The sequence below is a fragment of the Neovison vison genome, chromosome 2 (genome assembly GCF_020171115.1).
Source record: "Neovison vison isolate M4711 chromosome 2, ASM_NN_V1, whole genome shotgun sequence".
Classification (NCBI taxonomy): Eukaryota; Metazoa; Chordata; class Mammalia; order Carnivora; family Mustelidae; genus Neogale; species Neogale vison.
Window position 1 is genome coordinate 202,753,162 of NC_058092.1, and position 19,625 is coordinate 202,772,786.

The following is a 19,625-nucleotide window of genomic DNA, read 5'->3' on the forward strand; positions in this document are numbered from 1 at the left end:
TATCCCAAAGCTCATAAAGGATTTCCCTTACACATTGCTAGAAATTGTTACCAAAGGAGTTTGAAAAGCTGGAAGCATTCTGTTGTGTCCAGGAGTCATAGCTGGTGCATAGACAGACAGGGGATACTGAAGCAAAAATACATCCTAGCAGTTAAGGCTGCAGTTGCTGAAGCCAGGCCTGGGGCTGGGGGGAGATGGCTCCCCCAAGGCACTGCACCCTCTGGATATGACGTGGAATAGGAGAGCCACAACCACTACCTCCCAGGGTTCTCAAGGACCCACCGTGTATCAGCAGCCCCCTGGGCTACACCATCTTGCCCTGAGCTCACCTTCTGTTAATGTACACTTACCCAAAAATATCATGATCCTTTGGAGCCAATGGAAGTCCCAGAGGACTGATCCAGGAGTTGACAACATTTTTCTGTAAGAGGTCAGATAGTAAATATTTTAAGCTTTGTAGCCCCATGTGAAATGGGGAACTATTTTTTTCTTTTTCAACCATTTAAAAATGTAAAAACCATTCTTACTTTGCTGGCCAAACAAAAACAGGCAGTGGCTGGGGCACCTGGGTGGCTCAGTGGGTAAAGCCTCTGCCTTCAGCTCAGGTCATGATCCCAGGGTCCTGGGATCGAGCCCCACATTGGGCTCTCTGCTCATTGGGGAGACTGCTTCCTCCTCTCTCTCTCCGCCTGCCTCTCTGCCTACTTGTGATCTCTGTCTGTCAAATAAATAAATAAAATCTAAAAAAAAAAAAAAAAAAGGCAGTGGCTCGATCGGGTTTGCCAGCCATAGTCTGAAGACCCCTGGGCTATACCATGTGTCTCGGAAGGGCCCTCATGCGCCACCATAGCAGTGTCAAGGCAAGTTCTCACTGTCCAGCACTCCAACGGCCTGCACTGCCCCCTTGGCTGCAGCCAGGCTGCGCTCAGAGCTTTGAGGTCATGCTCTGTGGTCATCTCTCTGCCGTGGCCCTGGCTTAGTCATGAGGGCTATAACAGTCAGCAGTGCCGAGTGTGGGCTTACTGCTCACTCACAGAGATGCCACATGAATTAGAACAAGGCTGCCGCTCTTCACAACACTTCCCTGCCACCTACTGGGAAACTCTTATAATAATAAACAGATTCATACCAACGATGAATTTGAGTAGCACTCCCTTGGAGTTCTGCAAGAATCTTTTGCTCAATTTAAACAGTGTCCCTGAGTTCTGGAAATACAGAAGGGTAAGCAACTAACTCACAGCATTTCCAGAAGGTATCATGTAAATGACAAAAAGATCTCTCTTCCACAACTTTCTAGAACCTGTGGGAGGGAAGGCAGAAGGGAGAAGAGAAGTAAGAGATCTCACTGCTGTTCATACGCAATCTCTGCAGGGTTAGACGGGAACTCTGCCTTATACTGAAGGTATTCTGCAAACGGAAAGCCTTTCTTAGGTAAATGGGAGTCCCACAAACTTGCCTTAGACTCTGAAGAGACTGAGAAGAAAACAGACCATTCGCACCTGATGATTTGAGCACATTTCTAACCGGCAGCAGTCCACACAGCACTGAAGTTCTATTAATTCTGAAAGGACTCTGAGCTGAGGTCCAGGAGAACCTGAGTAAGGCTAAGCTTTTCTACTACCTCTGTGACCTTGAGTAAACACCTGCCTCCTCCTTCCTTGGTTTCTTCATCCTTTCAATGAGAATAACACTACTAATGATGCTATCTCACAGAGGTCATGTGACAAAGGTATGTACACCCTTTGCACAGCATTACAATTAGAATGTACAATCCTGTGACCAAAAGGCTGGAGTGAGAACAGGAAGTAAATGGAAAATGTCTGGTTCTACTTATATAAGGTGTAATCAAAAAACCAGGAAACACTGCAAGATAGGAGATAACATGACTGCAGGCTTTCAGGACCTAGCAACAAATCCCCAGGTGTCCAAATGAAAAAGGAAAAGGGTCAGAGCCTGTGACCAAGGCATATTTGCAAAGACTATAAGGTCCACCATCTCTAATTTAAAACCAAAACCTTTGCTATTTACTCTAGGGGAGCAGGGAAAAAGGAAACAGGGGGTGATCTGTTTCACACTGCCCCCAAGACTCGACATTTCCAGCACTCTCAGGCAGGGAGAGAATCCAGGTCAAAAGTTCCCACAGCAAAACAGGTGCGGGCACAGCAAAGGCTCAGGAAACCCAAGGAGCACGTCAGATGGAACCCGGGGGGCCTGGGATGCAGAGAGCCCCATGTCAGGCCTGGGGTGGGGAGCAAGCATAAAGTGCAAACATCAGACCCAGATCTGGTAACAAAACTGTCCGAGGAAGAGGCAGCAGATCCCCTTGTTGTGACAGCTGCACAGGGGCAGCTAAGCACCGAGGAAGCCTGTGTGAAGACAATGGGTCCTTTGTGGGTGCAAGGTAGGGGGGCAGTGCAAGGGGGCCAGGGAGCCCCTCTAGTGCTCTCCAGGACCCCAGGAAGGGAATGCTGCATGGGAAGGGCTGAGTATTACAGTTTACCAAACCCCATGTCTACTATGAACTGACAAGGCCCTTGACCAGCTTTAAAACCACTTTCCATCTCATCATCCACATACTATGACTCAACTTCCATGTTGGAGCTTCTGTTTGGAAACATGGGGTTTCAGTGGGCTTGGCATATTGTAGAAACTGCCTCCTTAGAGCCCAGAAGGGCACTGAGCATAACATGCATAGTACACAGAACATAGACCATGTCCAATGGCACTCTGACCTGAATTAGGGAAGCAGCCCATGGGCTCATCAGCCAGTGTCTTCTACAATTATCTCAGGATACTCAAGAGCTGGACCCACCCTCTTCTCCTTCCTTCGTCTCTCATTGCTCCCATCTCTCGCCACCCTTCACCACCAGCAGCTACCACAAGTCAAGTCCACAGGGCACAGTTGTCCTTGGCTTCCATGACTCTGTCCACAGGGACTGGGCACTGTGACCTGTACCACTCATCACACAAATTCCTCTCCAGTCCCAAGATCCCTCCATAATCTGAGCCCAGCTTATAAGCTTCAAATTTTTGGAGAATTTGAAGAACTTAGAATAAACGAAGGAAGTATAACAGAGAATAACTTAGAAGTAATCCCATATCTGACCCCTAATGGACACTGTCTACCTCACTCAAGACCCTCTGTGTGGCCAGAGGTGACCACCCACCAGAACTAGTAAGGCCATGCTTTGGCCTCCGTTTGCCACTCTTCTGGGAAATTTCTCAGTGTGTTCAGAATTCAGACACTGGAGATACCTGGGTCTGCTCAGAGACCCCAACTTCCCCCAAGTCCCATGTCCTGCCCTAGAATCCACTACCTCCCAGGATGACTGACAATAAAAGCCCATTCTCTTTAAGGGAAACCCCCTCCACTCAAGGTCGAGCCTTGGGACCTTGACCTGACAATCCTCCATGAGGCACAAAGGATGGAGTGCAGGTATGAATGATGATGATGCTTGGACAGAAGTGCTCCTTGTGGCCCACAAGGCTTTCCTTCCCCAGATAGACAGACATAGACTCACCCAGTGCTTTGGGGAAAGACAGTCAACTGTGGAATCAAAAAGTAAAGACAATACAAACTTAGCCTCTTACGTAAAGGGACCATCCAGGTATGAAACCAAAGATTTGAAAGGCATGAAGCAGAAAGATGAAGGTTCGTTATCCCCACCACAACCAACCTCACCTACAATGCACCCATATATCCAGCATGAGAAGCAAAGGATATGTCTTCTTTAACTATAACCTATTGTATTTGTCTGTGGGTCTGTGTGTGCCAGAGTATGCAGTGTGTGTATGTGTGTGTCTGCATCTGTGGGTCTGTGTGTGTTGCACATGTGAGTGTGTGTGCACCCTCCAGGCTGGGTAGTGGGAGGAACTGATGAGAGAGGAAGCATGAGGCTCAGGCCCAGAGCCAAGGCCACATTCTCTTCCCTTCCCTCTGTGGGCAGACTAGAGGGCAGGTGGGTGATAGACACACAGTAAACCATGCTTGAAGTCTGAGAGTTGGATCCAGAAGTGAAACCAGAGGAAAGCTGCCGCAGACCTCTAAGACAAGCCTGTGTCACCCAGCCTCAGGGGAGCAGTGGGTCTGGGTAAGTCTAGGCACCAAAGGACCCATAATAGTCATACCTGACCCACCTGAAAGGCATGAGAGACCATCCCTAAATTCAGAGGGGACCAAGTGGGACTTGGAAGTCAGGTAACCCAGGTGGATCTACTCAGAGTCTTCAAACTGGAATGTGAGAAATTGTATCAAAGAACTCACTTGGACAGCCTCCACTGAGGCCCAGGGGAGATTCTACTATGCTCTCAGCCGATCTCTCTGTCTCAGGGAGCCAAGGAACCACAGACATCTCTCCCAGAGCCCTGCCTAGTCCTTCTGTGGGTGGCCCAACAGGACATAAAACATAAACTGGAAATAGGTAGGGATCAGCAGAAACCCCACAGACAAGAGGCCCAGAAGGCCCAAGGCCTTGGAAGAGGCTGCCCACCCTGTGGTACTAGGGGGGTGATTGTGTCAAGCCCTGTGCTCCCCAGGTACAATCAGTCCAAGGATATGCGAGAGGGAACTGGTGTGTTTTAAATCTACAATGACTGAGCAATCACTAAGTTGGCGGAGCTAAGCAGGAAGTGGTTGATTCATCTGTATCAGGCATAAAAAAGAAAGAAACTAGGCTGGAATCACAGGAAATAATGTCAATGACATTTCTTTTATAACAGAGTCTGACTTTGACTTTGGACCACAACAAAGGCATTTCCAGCCATCTGCAAGTCTGCTTAACCAGCACCCTGAATAAGTCCCCACTGAGAGGCTGCACCAGGCAGAATCCACCTCCCCTGCCCTTCCCTGAAAGCCTATCTATCCCCTCTGGTTGTGGGTTGTCACACCACCCTGACAGATGTCCAAAGCAAAGGAGAGAAAACAAGTTCCATCGAATCCACGTGATTGTAATCTATGCTGCTGCTGCTGCTTTTAAAAGATTCCCTCGGGCTGGAATGATTCGTGTGGAGTGAAAGTCAATAAACTTCAGACCATAAAACAGAGATCAAGACGCTCCAAGCTTTTCCACGATTTTGCAAGGAAAAGTTCAGCGCAGTCGGGGGAAGTTCCTAAGCGTGCCTGCATTGCCCCCTGCTGGAAACGCCCAGCACCAACACGCCAAGCCCAGGGCTGTGGGGGCCCCCCACGGCGTGCGCCCAGAGACGTCCAGGCATCTGCGCTTCCCCTCTAATCCGTCCATCTTCACAAAACACTTCCTTAGGTGGCTTTCTAAGTAGCGCCATCCTGTATTCTAGGATTTCGCTGCATCCAGACTCTGACTTGGGTCCAGCGAACTGCCCCGGGATCCCCAACCGGGCCTGCCCAGACCAGCCCGATGACTGTGGGTGCCAAGCCTGGGCCACGGGGAGGCTCACGGAGATGATAAGTGTCTCCGTGGGAGGACATGCAGTTTGCTGCCACTGCAGGCCCTCGTGGCTGTCCCCTCTGCCATCTGCTGGTGCATCTGAAGAAGCACCTTCCATGGCAGGAAAGGGGTTCCCTGAATGAAAGGCTTCTGAGCCCAGGAAGTCACTGGACCCAGCTTACGAAGAGGACCCAAAATCTCTCTCATTAGGCAACAGTGTCTCCTGAGGGAGAGGGGCAGCCGCAGAAGCCGCACAGAGAGAGTAGTGTTAAATTGTCATAATCAGAAAAATACAAACAAACCTTTAGAAAGCTACCCAACATTAAGTATCACATTTGAAACCTCCTAAATGTCCAATAAAGTGGGAATGGTTATAGTTAATAATAGCCATTTAACTGAGGGGACAATTTTTATTTACTAGTATGACCACCTTGTGCCTTTTTTTTTTTTAAGATTTTATTTTTTTATTTGACAGAGAGAGAGATCACAAGTAGGCAGAGAGGCAGGCAGAGAGAGAGGGGGAAGCAGGCTCCCTCCTGAGCAGAGAGCCTGATTCGGAGCTCAATCCCAGGACCCTGGGATCATGACCTGAGCCGAAGGCAGAGTCTTCAACCCACTGAGCCTTTAAAATGATCCAAAAAGTAGAAATATTCATGATGATTTTTCTGTTTGGTAGAATTAGCATCAAATTGTTCCTCTTTGGGGCGCCTGAGTGGCTCAGTGGGTTAAGCCGCTGCCTTCAGCTCAGGTCATGATCTCAGGGTCCTGGGATTGAGCTCCAAATCAGGCTCTCTGCTCAGCAGGGAGCCTGCTTCCCTCTCTCTCTCTCTGCCTGCCTCTCTGTCTACTTGTGATCTCTCTCTCTGTCAAATAAATAAATAAAAACTTTTTTTAAAATTGTTCCTCTTTATATTTTTTCATATTCTTATATTACAAGTTATATCGTTCTTATAATCCTAAAAGCATCTTTACTTTTAAAAAGACTATTTGGAAATAAGAGAGGATACCTGAAGGAGTAAATTCCCCCAAGACAGCATGCAGGTTAGTGTCCTTCACCTTGGGCAAAAAGAGCACCCCATCTGCTTCCAAGGAGGCAGCAGGTACCCCATGTGATGCCTGGTCTGGCAGCAGTGGCACAGAGGGCTCAGGCCTGATGGTTCTCACTCCCTCTGAAACAGAACAGGATATACTACTGTCTGCTGGAAGCAGAACACGAAAGGGCTGCTGGTGAAAAGAGGACAGCAAAGACCTGAAAGTGCAGCCTGAGGAGTGGCCGAGAGAGCTAAAAGGAAACAAGGAAGGAACTGGGAGTCTCAGGAGTCTCGTGGTCACAGGTGCAAACCTGGGGCTGGATGGAGGGGCTGGATGGCAGGGGCTGGCAGCCCCACCTCCTTGGCTTCAGGGCGAAGGGCAAGCTCTTGGGCATGGCTCCCCTGACTGTTTAGGTCTGCCTTCATTTTTCTTAGCCATATTTTGTAACTTTAGTATTGAGATTTTGTATGTATTTTGTTAGATTTCTTCCTAGATATTTGATGTTTCAATGTGATTGTTTAAAAAATTTTTAATTCATTTTCTGCTTATTTGTTGCCATTATGTACAAATACAATGAATTGTTTATTGGCTTTGTGTCCTGTAACCTTACCAAATTCAAGTATTATTCTAGTAGCTTTATTTTTAGATTCCATAGAATTTTCTACATATACAACAATGTCAGAGACTAATGACAGTTTCTAATCTGTATGCTTTGGCAATACCGGGTGTTAGAATAAAGACGGGAAGCATCTTTGGAATTATTGAACAAATATTTATTCACTTACTAAATAGTCACTGACTAAAAGCTACACATATGACACAACCCAGGAGTGAAGGGGGTTCACAGAAGCACTTGGTCAAATCTTGCTCTTGTAGCCAAGAGGAGGTATACATAACTATTACTAAAGCTGCATAGGAAAGTGCAAAGATCATAAAATACATAGCGACAAAGTGCTGTGGGATGTCTAAGAGTACCAGGACCACTGGATAACATGAAACCCCTAGGTTCACAGTGAGCTTTATGTTTCTCACAAAGTGAATCGTAACTACCAGAATTAACCTTCACAGCTCCGTGACACAGGCAATGTTGTTGTCATTATGTGAGGAACTTAAAATGGTCTGCCCAAAGTTGCAGAATGGCGGATCCATGCGAGGGATGTGATTTTCATATTTGTATACTTCCCATCATTGGACCAAAGATGGTCCTTGGAAGTTATTTAATGATAAAAACCCTTAAGCTGGAAAGGAACTTCGATGAACCTCTTTTTTTTTTTTTTTTTAAGATTTTATTTATTTGTCAGAGAGAGAGAGGGAGAGAGAGCGAGCACAGGCAGACAGAATGGCAGGCAGAGGCAGAGGGAGAAGCAGGCTCCCCACTGAGCAAGGGGCCCGATGTGGGACGATCCCAGGACGCTGGGATCATGACCTGAGCTGAAGGCAGCTGCTCAACCAACTGAGCCACCCAGGCACTGCTACTCTAGAAGGATTGTTTGTCCTCTTGAGGCATAGACATGATCGGAGCCAGTTAATTATGCCCCTCTGGGTTTCTGAGGCCCTTTCAACACACAGAATAGAACCAAAATCCCTCCCTCTCTGGTTCTTCAGCTGGACCTTAACAACAGTCTGACCTAGCATCTATTTCCTGTTCAGAAATTGGAAACTATACCAAGTTACCAATTCATGCTATAAATTCCATGTTTTCTTCTTTCCCCACCAGGACCCTAGGATTCTCATTTTGATATTCCCTCCAATGGAGGGTGAGCAAACCAGAATCTTCTTGATCCCTTCCAAACACTAAGCAGTCTTGCTCCTTGGGGTCTGTCAACAAAATAGAAAGCTCAGAACTCCTCCAGGACTTCCCAGGCAAGAGGGAAAAAGAAATTGAAAACTACTCTGCCCTCTTGTGGTCATGAGGGAGACCAAAAACACCAAAATGTCAAATTTTGTACTTAAGTTATCATAAACAATATTTGCTTATAATTTTATAATATAAATTATACTTTTGCCATAAATTATATCTTTGTAAACTCTACAAAATAAATTATATTTTTAATAATTTAATAATGAATTGTATCTACTACTTTTTTTTTTTTTTTTTTTTAAGTAGGCTCCAATGCAGGGCTCAAACTCACAGCCCTAAGATCAGGACCTGAGCTGAGATCAAGAGTCAGATGCTTAATGGACTGGGCTGCCCAGGTGTCCCATTCTTTCTTAATTATAGTATTGTTTGTACATATTGATTGTTTTTCTTGATCAGATTTTTTAGTGAGTTGTCTTTTTGAGGTTCAAAGTTTTCAGTTTTTATTTTCTAATTTTTTTCCTTTTATTGATATTATTTTTGTCTTATATTTTTTCAACTCTTTTGAAGGAATGCATATTGAATGCTTTCTTTTGCCTTTTTCCTTTAGTGATGATAAAAACACTGTATATTAATTTTCTCTTGAATATTGTTTTGAGAAAAATTACATTTTTATATGTAATGTTATTATTTAATGCACAGCATGTCACTATATTCTTTAATTTCCCACTGTAGCTGATTATTGTTTGAAAGAGAACTGAGCACATTTTAAATGGCATAATTTTGTAATTCCTATTGAAACATTGGTTACAGTTTTGCTATATTGTGGGAATACTATATAGCCTGTTAGATTTTTACCTTTTGTAATGTATTAGATGTCTTCATGTTGTAATGAATTATACTACTTTGTAGAAGTTTCAGACACTGGAAAGTTTCTAACGCTCAGATTCTATCAATTAATTCTATTTTATTATTTTGTAACATATACCTACATTTTGTCAGCTTGACTTAATATTAACTGTTACTGGTGGGACGCCTGGGTGGCGCAGTTGGTTGGACGACTGCCTCCGGCTCAGGGCGTGATCCTGGAGTCCCGGGATCGAGTCCCACATCAGGCTCCCAGCTCCATGGGGAGTCTGCTTCGCTCTCTGACCTTCTCCTCGCTCATTCTCTCTCTCACTGTCTCTCTCTCTCAAATAAATAAAATAAAAAAAAAATATTAACTGTTACTGGTAATTATCAAATATTCATTTGAGAGAGACAGAGGGCGGGGATAGGCAAGGGAGAGGGGAGAGGCAGAGGGAGAGGGAGACACAGAAGACTCCTCACTGAGCTGGGAGCCTGAGATGGGACTCGAACCCAGGACCTGGAGATCACGACCTGAGCTGAAGGCAGATGCTTAACCTTCTGAGCCAGCCAGGCACCCCCCAAAATCAAGTTTCTAAATAGCATATTTTGTCAAATACTCCTTAACTCTAAATGGTCTATCTTTATGTCAAATAGTAACAAAGTTCATTAGCTTTTAAAACATTGTCTTTAATATAATCATAATTTTTGTTAAATGCTACATATATATAGCCAACTTCTGTGACTAAACAATGCTTTTTAATATTAATATTAATGTCGGTGCTGTGTTCATATATGCTAAAGCTGCTCTGGGTTATTTTTTTTCAGGTGCAGTGCAGTGCACATCCTGTCCAGGCAAGACAGTGAGCTAGAAGAAGCAATGAGAATGAGAACAGGGCAGGATCCCAAACTGGCTACTTACTGCTCAAGAGACCCTGGATGTGTAACAGACACCTCTCTAAGGTAGAGGGAATGCCACTGCCTGGTACATAGGATTGCTGTGAGGATCAAATTATATGTAACTACATAAAATGTCTACAGAGACACATCTGTTTCTGAGAGCATTAGACTCAGAGCTGTTCCCAGCTCCATTCTTGAGAGCTTTTGTGTACTCTATGGCTTAGGATTTACTGGGGACCTAACACGCACAGTGAATTGTAATTTTTAGGCAAATCAACATTTAGGAACCTATCCTGGAAATCCAGGGGGAAGAAAATCCAGGTTACACATTGTGGAGTGGTGGAGAAGCAAGAGTAGAGGTGGCAGGTCCGATAAATAGAGGTAAAAGTGGGAGGACCAAGTTTGATGGAATATGGGAGGTGAGACAGACACAGAGCCTCTCTACGATCGGAGGGTGCATATGGTGAACATTCCCAATCCAAGCCCAATTTTTTAGACTTGTCTATTTCTTGTCTTTAGATGAGTGAACATATTCCTGTTTGCTTTCATCCTTTACTAAGGTGAAGCAGAAAAGCAGCCCAGTTTGGATCCCATGGCTGTTATCCTGTAACAGCAAACTATATCGGTCTCATTTAAACTATCTTAAAACAGCAATAAACACACAAAACGCTATTTGCCTTTTAGGTAAGCAGGAGACCTAAATGATTTTTGGCTTCTCTCAATGCACTTTCCCATTCCTTCCTATGCTTTCACTATTTAGTCTGTGATCTTAAATGCTGGTTTAAAATAATACTATTTCTAAATCTTAAAAAAAAAAAAAAAAAAAAAGGTGGGGGGTAGTGGGGAGAAACCTGTGTGGCTCAGTGAGTTGAAGCCTCTGCCTTTGGCTCAGGTCATCATCCCAGGGTCCTGGAATCAAGCCCCTCATCAGGATCTCTGCTTAGCAGGGAGCCTGCTTCCCCTCTCCCTCTGCCTGCCTCTCTGTCGACTTGTGATCTCTCTCTGTCAAATAAAGAAATAAAATCTTTAAAAATAAAAAAATTAGGGGCACCTGGGTGGCTCAGTGGGTTAAGCCTCTGCTTCAGCTCAGGTCATGATCTCAGGGTCCTGGGATCGAGCCCCGTATTGGGCTCTCTGCTCAGCAGGGAGCCTGCTTCCCTCTCTCTCTCTCTGCCTGCCTCTCTTCCTTCTTGTGATCTCTGTCTGTCAAATAAATAAAATAAAAATCTTTTAAAAATAAAAAATAAAATTTAAGTTTTTACATTTAAAATTTTTTAATTTTTAAATTGAATTTTTTAATATTTTTTTTTTAGGTTTTATGTATTTATATATATTTTTTTTTAATTTTTTTTCCCAATTTATTTATTTTCAGAAAAACAGTATTCATTATTTTTTCACCACACCCAGTGCTCCATGCAAGCTGTGCCCTCTATAATACCCACCACCTGGTACCCCAACCTCCCACCCCCCCGCCACTTCAAACCCCTCAGACTGTTTTTCAGAGTCCATAGTCTCTCATGGTTCACCTCCCCTTCCAATTTACCCAAATTCCTTACTACTCTCTAACGCCCCTTGTCCTCCATGCTATTGGTTATGCTCCACAAATGAGTGAAACCATATGATAATTGACTCTCTCTGCTTGACTGATTTCACTCAGCATAATCTCTTCCAGTCCCGTCCATGTTGCTACAAAAGTTGGATATTCGTCCTTTCTGATGGAGGCATAATACTCCATAGTGTATATGGACCACATCTTCCTTATCCATTCATCCGTTGAAGGGCATCTTGGTTCTTTCCATAGTTTGGCGACTGTGGCCATTGCTGCTATAAACATTGGGGTACAGATGGTCCTTCTTTTCACGACATCTGTATCTTTGGGGTAAATACCCAGGAGTGCAATTGCAGGGTCGTAGGGAAGCTCTATTTTTAATTTCTTGAGGAATCTCCACACTGTTCTCCAAAGAGGCTGCACCAACTTGCATTCCCACCAACAGTGTAAGAGGGTTCCCCTTTCTCCACATCCTCTCCAACACATGTTGTTTCCTGTTTTGTTAATTTTGGCCATTCTAACTGGTGTAAGGTGATATCTCAATGTGGTTTTAATTTGAATCTCCCTGAGGGCTAATGATGATGAGCATTTTTTCATGTGTCTGATAGCCATTTGTATTTCTTGATTGGAGAAGTGTCTGTTCATATCTTCTGCCCATTTTTTGATGTGTTTGTCTGTTTCGTGTGGGTTGAGTTTGAGGAGTTCATTATAGATCCTGGATATCAACCTTTTGTCTGTACTGTCATTTGCAAATATCTTCTCCCATTCCGTGGGTTGCCTCTTTGTTTTTTTGACTGTTTCCTTTGCTGTGCAGAAGCTTTTGATTTTGATGAAGTCCCAGAAGTCTATTTTCGCTTTTGTTTCCTTTGCCTTTGGAGACGTATCTTGAAAGAAGTTGCTGTGGCTGATATCGAAGAGATTACTGCCTATGTTCTCCTCTAAGATTCTGATAGATTCCTGTCTCACGTTGAGGTCTTTTATCCATTTTGAGTTGATCTTTGTGTACGGTGTAAGAGAATGGTCGAGTTTCATTCTTCTACATATAGCTGTCCAGCTTTCCCAGCACCATTTATTGAAGAGACTGTCTTTTTTCCACTGTATATTTTTTCCTGTTTTGTCGAAGATTAATTGACCATAGAGTTGAGGGTCCATATCAGGGCTCTCTACTCTGTTCCACTGGTCTATGTGTCTGTTTTTATGCCAGTACCATGCTGTCTTGGTGATCACAGCTTTGTAATAAAGCTTGAAATCAGGTAAGGTGATGCCACCAGCTTTATTTTTGTAATATTTTAAAACAAATAAAATGATACTATCTTCTCTCCCAATATGTGTGTGTGTTGTTGTTGATTTTGCATCCATCTCTCTTGATCCACCAACTTTGTTAATAATATACCCTTACCTATTGGGGCTTTGTGAACTTCTTTACTTGAAGGAACTCCAATTCCTTCAAGTAGTTTTTTTATTTGTTTGAGGGGTTTTTTTGTGTTTTTTGTTTGTTTGTTTATTGAGAGAGAGAATGCATGTGCAGGGGGTGGGGGCAGAAAGAAAGAGAGAATCTTAAGCAGGTTCTCTGGATGTAAGGCTTGATCTCACAACCCTGAGATCAAGATCTGAGCTGAAATGAAGAGTCAGAGGCTTAACCAACTGAGCCACACAGGTGCCCCAGACTTCAGTTCATATTGAGGCCCACCAAGAGCTTTTTACTTCCCAATAAGACTGATGGTTCTGTTGTGTTACATAGTTCATATGGTGTCTCCCATTGGATTCCCCAGAAAGTAGACCTGAGACAAAGTCATAGGGACAAGTAATTTGAGAAACACAGGTAGTGGGAACATGAGCCAGGAAAGGAAGGAAAATTAATCAAGGATACATGAAAGAGTGGGGTACCACTGTGGGCAAATGGGGTACAAGTCTGCTGGGGCCCTCTGAGAAAATACAGAATATACTCCAGAATTGCATAGCTGAGAAGGGAGCAGGCTGGGATATTTCTCCATGAACTTCTACTCCTCATTGGTTGAAGGTGATTCCTGAAAGCACTAAATTCCCATCACTTGAGGCCTGCCACACTCAAAGAGCCAGGCAATTTCCAACGGCCAAAGAAAGTCCTCAGGCAAAGAACTCAGATTCTTGAGGTAAGGAGACTTCCACATATGGGAACTTGTCCACTGAAGCTTAAGAAGAACTCAGGAGATAAGAGGGACACTGACAGCATCTCCTCAGAGTAGTATTTAAGCATCTGCTCAGAGTGGTATTTCATAAAGTCCCACAAGGAGCACCAGAGGCTATGCCAACTGGACATATTTGAGAGTAATTGCATTACAGTGCTGCTTCGCAACTATTTTTGGAGTCTGTGCCATGAGAACACCTTCCCATTAAGACCTCAAGCAAGGCATGTGAACAAGAACAAGGTCCCAAAATTATAGCAACTTCTCCTAGAATTGTAGAAAGATTACAGAAAAAAATATTACATCTCTTATTTTGTTAGTAAGCTCTTTTTTTTTTTTAAAGATTTTATTTATTTATTTATTTGTCAGGGATAGAGGGAGAGAGAGCGAGCGAGCACAAGCAGACAGAGAGGCAGGCAGAGGCAGAGGGAGAAGCAGGCTCCCTGCCAAGCAAGGAGCCTGATGTGGGACTCGATCCCAGAACGCTGGGATCATGACCTGAGCCGAAGGCAGCCGATTAACCAACTGAGCCACCCAGGCGTCCCGTTAGTAAGCTCTTTTAAATGTTAAATATTTTCCAGTTAAATATTTTAAAATTTTGTCCCTGAAGGCATTTCTGAAAATGTTATTCAGAAAAATATAGGGAAATATTTTCCAGCAGCTTGTTTTATGAGTTAAAAACACCTTATTTCGACTCCTTGTGCAATAAATTTTATTTTAAAGGTATTCAAGTTAGCAAGCTGTCAAGTTCAGAGTCAAATATTGGAAAAGTCATAAATGTTGACCAACAGTTATATACTATACAATGGAACACTACTCAACCACCAAAAAAGGATGAGCTCTATCATTTGCAGTAACTTGGATGGACCTAGAGGGTATTATGCTAAGTAAAATAAGTCAGAAAGAGAATATGGTTTCACTTATATGTGAAACCTAAAAAACAAAATGAATAAACAAACAAAAAATAGAATCAGATCTATAAATATAAAGAATAAACTGATGGCTGGCAAAGGAGAGGGAAAAATGGATATGGGGAAAATGGGTATAGGGGAGTTGGAGACACAAGCTTGCAGTTATAGAATGGATAACTCATGGGAATAAAAGGTACAGCACAGGGAATACAGCTGATGGTACTGTATTGTGTGGTGACAGTGGTAGCTACACTTGTGGTGAACATGGCATAATGTATAGAGTTGCTGAATCATTATGTTGTACACCTGAAAGTAATGTGAGATTGTATGTCAACTATACTCAAAGCAAAATAAGTTCATGAACATTTGAAATGCCAATAGACTACACTACTTTTGAACGGTTGAAATTTTTTTTGAAGATTTTATTTATTTATTTGACAGAGAGAGAGATCACAAGTAGGCAGAGGCGTGGGGGGGGAGGCTCCCTGCTGAGCAGAGAGCCCGATGTGGGGCTCCATCCCAGAACCTTGAGATCATGACCCAAGCAGAAGGCAGAGGCTTAACCCACTGAGCCATCCAGGCACCCCTTGAATGGTTGAAATTTTTAAATAGTTGAAAGGATTTCAGAAATAAAAAAGGACAAAAACACAAATGTTGTGTTCATATGCGCCCACTGGCATATTGTGCCACATACTTAAAATTTTTAAATGAAAAATGTTCCCAAATGCTATGGCATAAACCATTTTCTCAATTAGAGTTCATTTCCACACTGCTCTGAAAATAGCAGTCTTTGATAATGCAAAGCATAAATTTAGCATTCACCCTACAATTCATCTTTTCTCTTTTTAAGTAAACACTGGGACTTCTGTTTTCAGAAACTGAACAACCATTAAAGCAAGCTGAGTGTCTGAAAAATACTCTGCACTTGAGTGTGCCTGGTTTCTATAATGAAAAGATGCACTTGACTCATAGCAATTTTGTCAGATTTGAACATTTGGAAAGATACTCCTATTACCAAACTACACACCACCACCACCCCCTCCACTGGAATTACATAAATGAATTTAGGACTAAGGTCAAAGTTTCTTTAAAAAAAAAATTTTTTTAAAGTCTATAAAGCTGTTCTTTAGGCCTGAAGAACTTAGATCTTGATGAAACATTCAAGACATTTTTTTAAAACTCTGGGATCTAGACAGATACATGTGTGACCTACCAATAAAGGCTGCCACAAGTTGTGATCAGGGTCTTTCAAGGCAGTGGTTCTAGGGGCACCTGAGTGGTTCAGTCAGTTAAGCATCTGACTTCAACTCAGGTCATGATCTCAGGGTCTTGGGATCCAGCCATGTGGAGGTTCTCTGCTCAGCAGGGAGTCTACTTGTCCCTCTCCCTCTACCCCTTCCCCCAATGGAGCGCTCTCGCTCTCAAATAAATAAAATCTTTAAAAAAAAAAAAAAAAGACAGTGGTTCTATGTTGGGTTTAATCTCCACCCTATATAGAAGAACTCTAATATTTGTTATAAATTCTCAGTGCAAGTAAGATAACTTCAGGTCTGAAAGTGACCCGCTCTCTTCTATTGTATTCTTACAAATGAAATGTGTTGAAATGAGGAAGGGAACTTCAGTTGACATGGACCTGCTAAATATAAAATGACAATTTACCAGTAACAAACCCTCATTTGTCTTGGGAGAAGAATTATTTTTATCTTTAAGTGCAAAGTTTCAGATTCAACTCTAAATGTCATTGCAGGCTTCCCCCTCTCTCTCTGCCTGCTTGTGATCTCTCTCTCTCTCTGTCAAATAAACAAATAAAATCTTAAAAACAAAATAAAATCAGCCAAGGAGAGAAATGCATAGGGCAGAGTCCAGGAAAAGTAGCAAGCATGGATCTCTCAGTTGTCCTCTCCCCACGGAGTCAGGATACCACTGCTTTCCCAGCATTAATGTGACAAAATGTCCAAAGTATTGCCAGCCAAGTAAGTTCACTTAAGCCTTGATGTCCAGAGTGTTTATTTGGGGTCCATCACATAGACATGATAAACTGCCCAGGTGACCCAAAGCTTCCACCATCTGTCATACTGTTACTACCTGGAGTGTCCAGGCTCTATCCTAAGACTACTTATTTAGTGTGGTAGCCCATACTGTAAATCACATTTTTAGACTATCCAGGGTAACCGAAAGCCTCCAGACTGATGAAAACACTCTTATCAAGCATAAAATTCTCTCTCCCTCTCACTTCAACCCCCTACTCACACTCTAAATTAATTAATTAAAATCATCAGTTGCCTTTTTTTACTAATTTTAAAATAAATAAATTATTTCAGTTAGCAAATAAAAATAAAGCTAATTTTTAAGTTTCGCTTGGGGAAAAAAAAATGAGTAAGAAGGGAAAAAAGAAAACAGGGAGGCAAATCATATGTATGTCCTTACATTTATCTTGCATTTTAATGTCATCACTACCAACAGATTTTATTTTCTTCTTTAAAATAGGGAAGTGCCACAAATATGAGGAAATTAATGAGACACAACAACTAAATGCAGTATGGGACCCTAGACTGGACCTAGGAACAGAAAATGAACGTAAGGGTTAAAACTGGTGAAATTTCAGTAAGATCAGTCATTTGCTCTTTAGTATCACTTTTGGGTATTGTACGAATGTTAATTTCCTGGTTTTCATTGTTGTTGTAATTCTCTCAGTTGTTACTGTTAGGAAAAGCTGGAGGAAAGATGAATGTGAAAACTCCTGTATTGTTCTTGCAACTTTTCTGTAAGTCCAAAATTATTTCAAAATGAAAGTTCAGGGACGCCTGAATGGCTCAGTTGGTTAAGTGACTGCCTTCGGCTCAGGTCACGATCACAGCGTCCTGGAATCCAGTCGCGTCCGGCTCCTTGCTCAGCAGGGAGCCTGCTTCTCCCTCTGCCTCTGCCTGCCACTCTTTCTGCCTGTGCTCTGCCTGTGCTCTGCCTGTGCTCACTCTGAGAAATAAATAAATAAAATCTTTTAAAAAAGAAAGAAAGAAAGTTAGTTCAGGGTGCCTGGGTGGCTCAGTCGGTTGTGTCCAACTCTTCTCCTCCTGTCTCTCTCGCTCTCTCTCATTGTCAAATAAATAAATAAAATCTTAAAAAAAAAAAAAGTTAAGCATCTGCTTTCAGCTCAGGTCATGATCCCAGAGTCCTGGGATGAAGTCCCGCATCAGGCTCCCTGCTTGGCGGGGAGCCTGCTTCTCCCTCTCCTTCCGCCTGCCGCTCCCCCTTTTTGTGCGCTCTCTCTCTCTGTCAAAAAAATAAAATCTTTAAAAAAAAAAAAAAGTGTCTGACTCTTGATCTCAGCTCAGGTCTTGATCTCAGGATTGTGAATTCAGGCCAGATTGGGCTCCACAATGGGCATGTAGCCTACTTAAAAAAGGAAAAGTTAAAAGAAAAAGTTGAAAATGATACATCTCTATTTATTTAAGGATTCTCTAAAATAATCAATTTAATCTTTTTGGAGGTCAACCAACTCTTCGATGAAAATTAAGTACAATCTGCTCCAAAAGTTCACTTATGCCATTTTGCAAGTCCACAGACCCACATGGCACACATCTATGAGTCCCCAGTGAAGAACCCTGGCTCCCAGGGCTGTAGCTGAGTCTTGGGCATAGCAGGAAGTAACATCCAACAGATAATCTGAGCAGGAACAACTTCTAGCTCTCACCTGCAATCCCATTCATGCCTTCACTGTCTGGCTGTTTGGCGGCGGCAGGGGGTGGGGGGCTTCCTATGAAGTCAGCTGACAGAAACATAGAACTTCATGCTCCCCCTTGACATCTCCTTAGAAGGGTCATTATGAAAGGACTATACTCACCCACGCAACAAAGGGCACCTCCTCTTTCTGGGCCAAGCAGCACCATAAATATATCCTAAAGGGATCCCTAAAAGCAGCCCCACTAAGTGCTACCAAACAGAATAATCAGCTCTGGGCACTGGAGCCTACGCAGGAAAGGACAGCCTGGCCCTTAGTGCTAGAAATAGATGCAAATATATACTAAGTGTGGGGCATCAATCCCCAACCCCAAACTTCCCCTCCCATCTTCTGCTTTATAAGCAACTCCATCAAAAAACTGCATGAAGAGGGGCGCCTGGGTGGCTCAGTGGGTTAAGCCGCTGCCTTCGGCTCAGGTCATGATCTCAGGGTCCTGGGATCGAGTCCCACATCGGGCTCTCTGCTCAGCAGGGAACCTGCTTCCCTTCCTCTCTCTCTGCCTGCCTCTCTACCTACTTGTGATCTCTCTCTCTCTCTCTCAATCTGTCAAATAAATAAATAAATCTTAAAAAAAAAAAACTGCATGAAGAAAGGTGTAACAAGTTACATGGGAGAAATAAAGGGCAAGAATAAAAATCTGTCTGAATCCTGTACAAATAGTCTCCACAAGGATGAATGATTTAGATTTGAATAGAGTTAAGTTACAAAAGCTAAGATGCACACAGTAGGCATCATTAATGCCAAATCATTAGTAGAATGTAGGAAGAGGGAGAATAAACACAAGACATGTTTGCTCAAAGGGACAGAAGCAGCTGCAGAGAACAGGAATGGCTTGTCCAAGGAGAGGCCAGGATGACTTCCAGCCCTGAGAACTAGCTAGCAAGTCAAGAGACCTGTGGATGGCTCTAACTGAGAATTCAACCTTTCCAAAGAATTGTACTAACACACAGATCCCTTTCTTTCTGGTAGATCCATCTCCTAAAGTCTGGCCACTGGGCATAAAGGCCTGAGAGACAGCCAGCTTTATGCCAAGCACTGGCATCCAAGATGGACATAATGAGATGGCTTTGGAGGGCTGGGAAGGCCGGTTAGTTCAGTGAATGTACAGAATAATGGTATGGAAGACATAAAACACAGTTGTTGAAAATGACTAAAGGCACTGCATTTCTGACAGGGACTAGAATGAACACAGACTTGAAACATAATGGAAATTATTCTGATAAACCCTTCCAGGAGGGCAGATTCTACCACTCTAGACCCAAAGATTGTTCAGAACTATG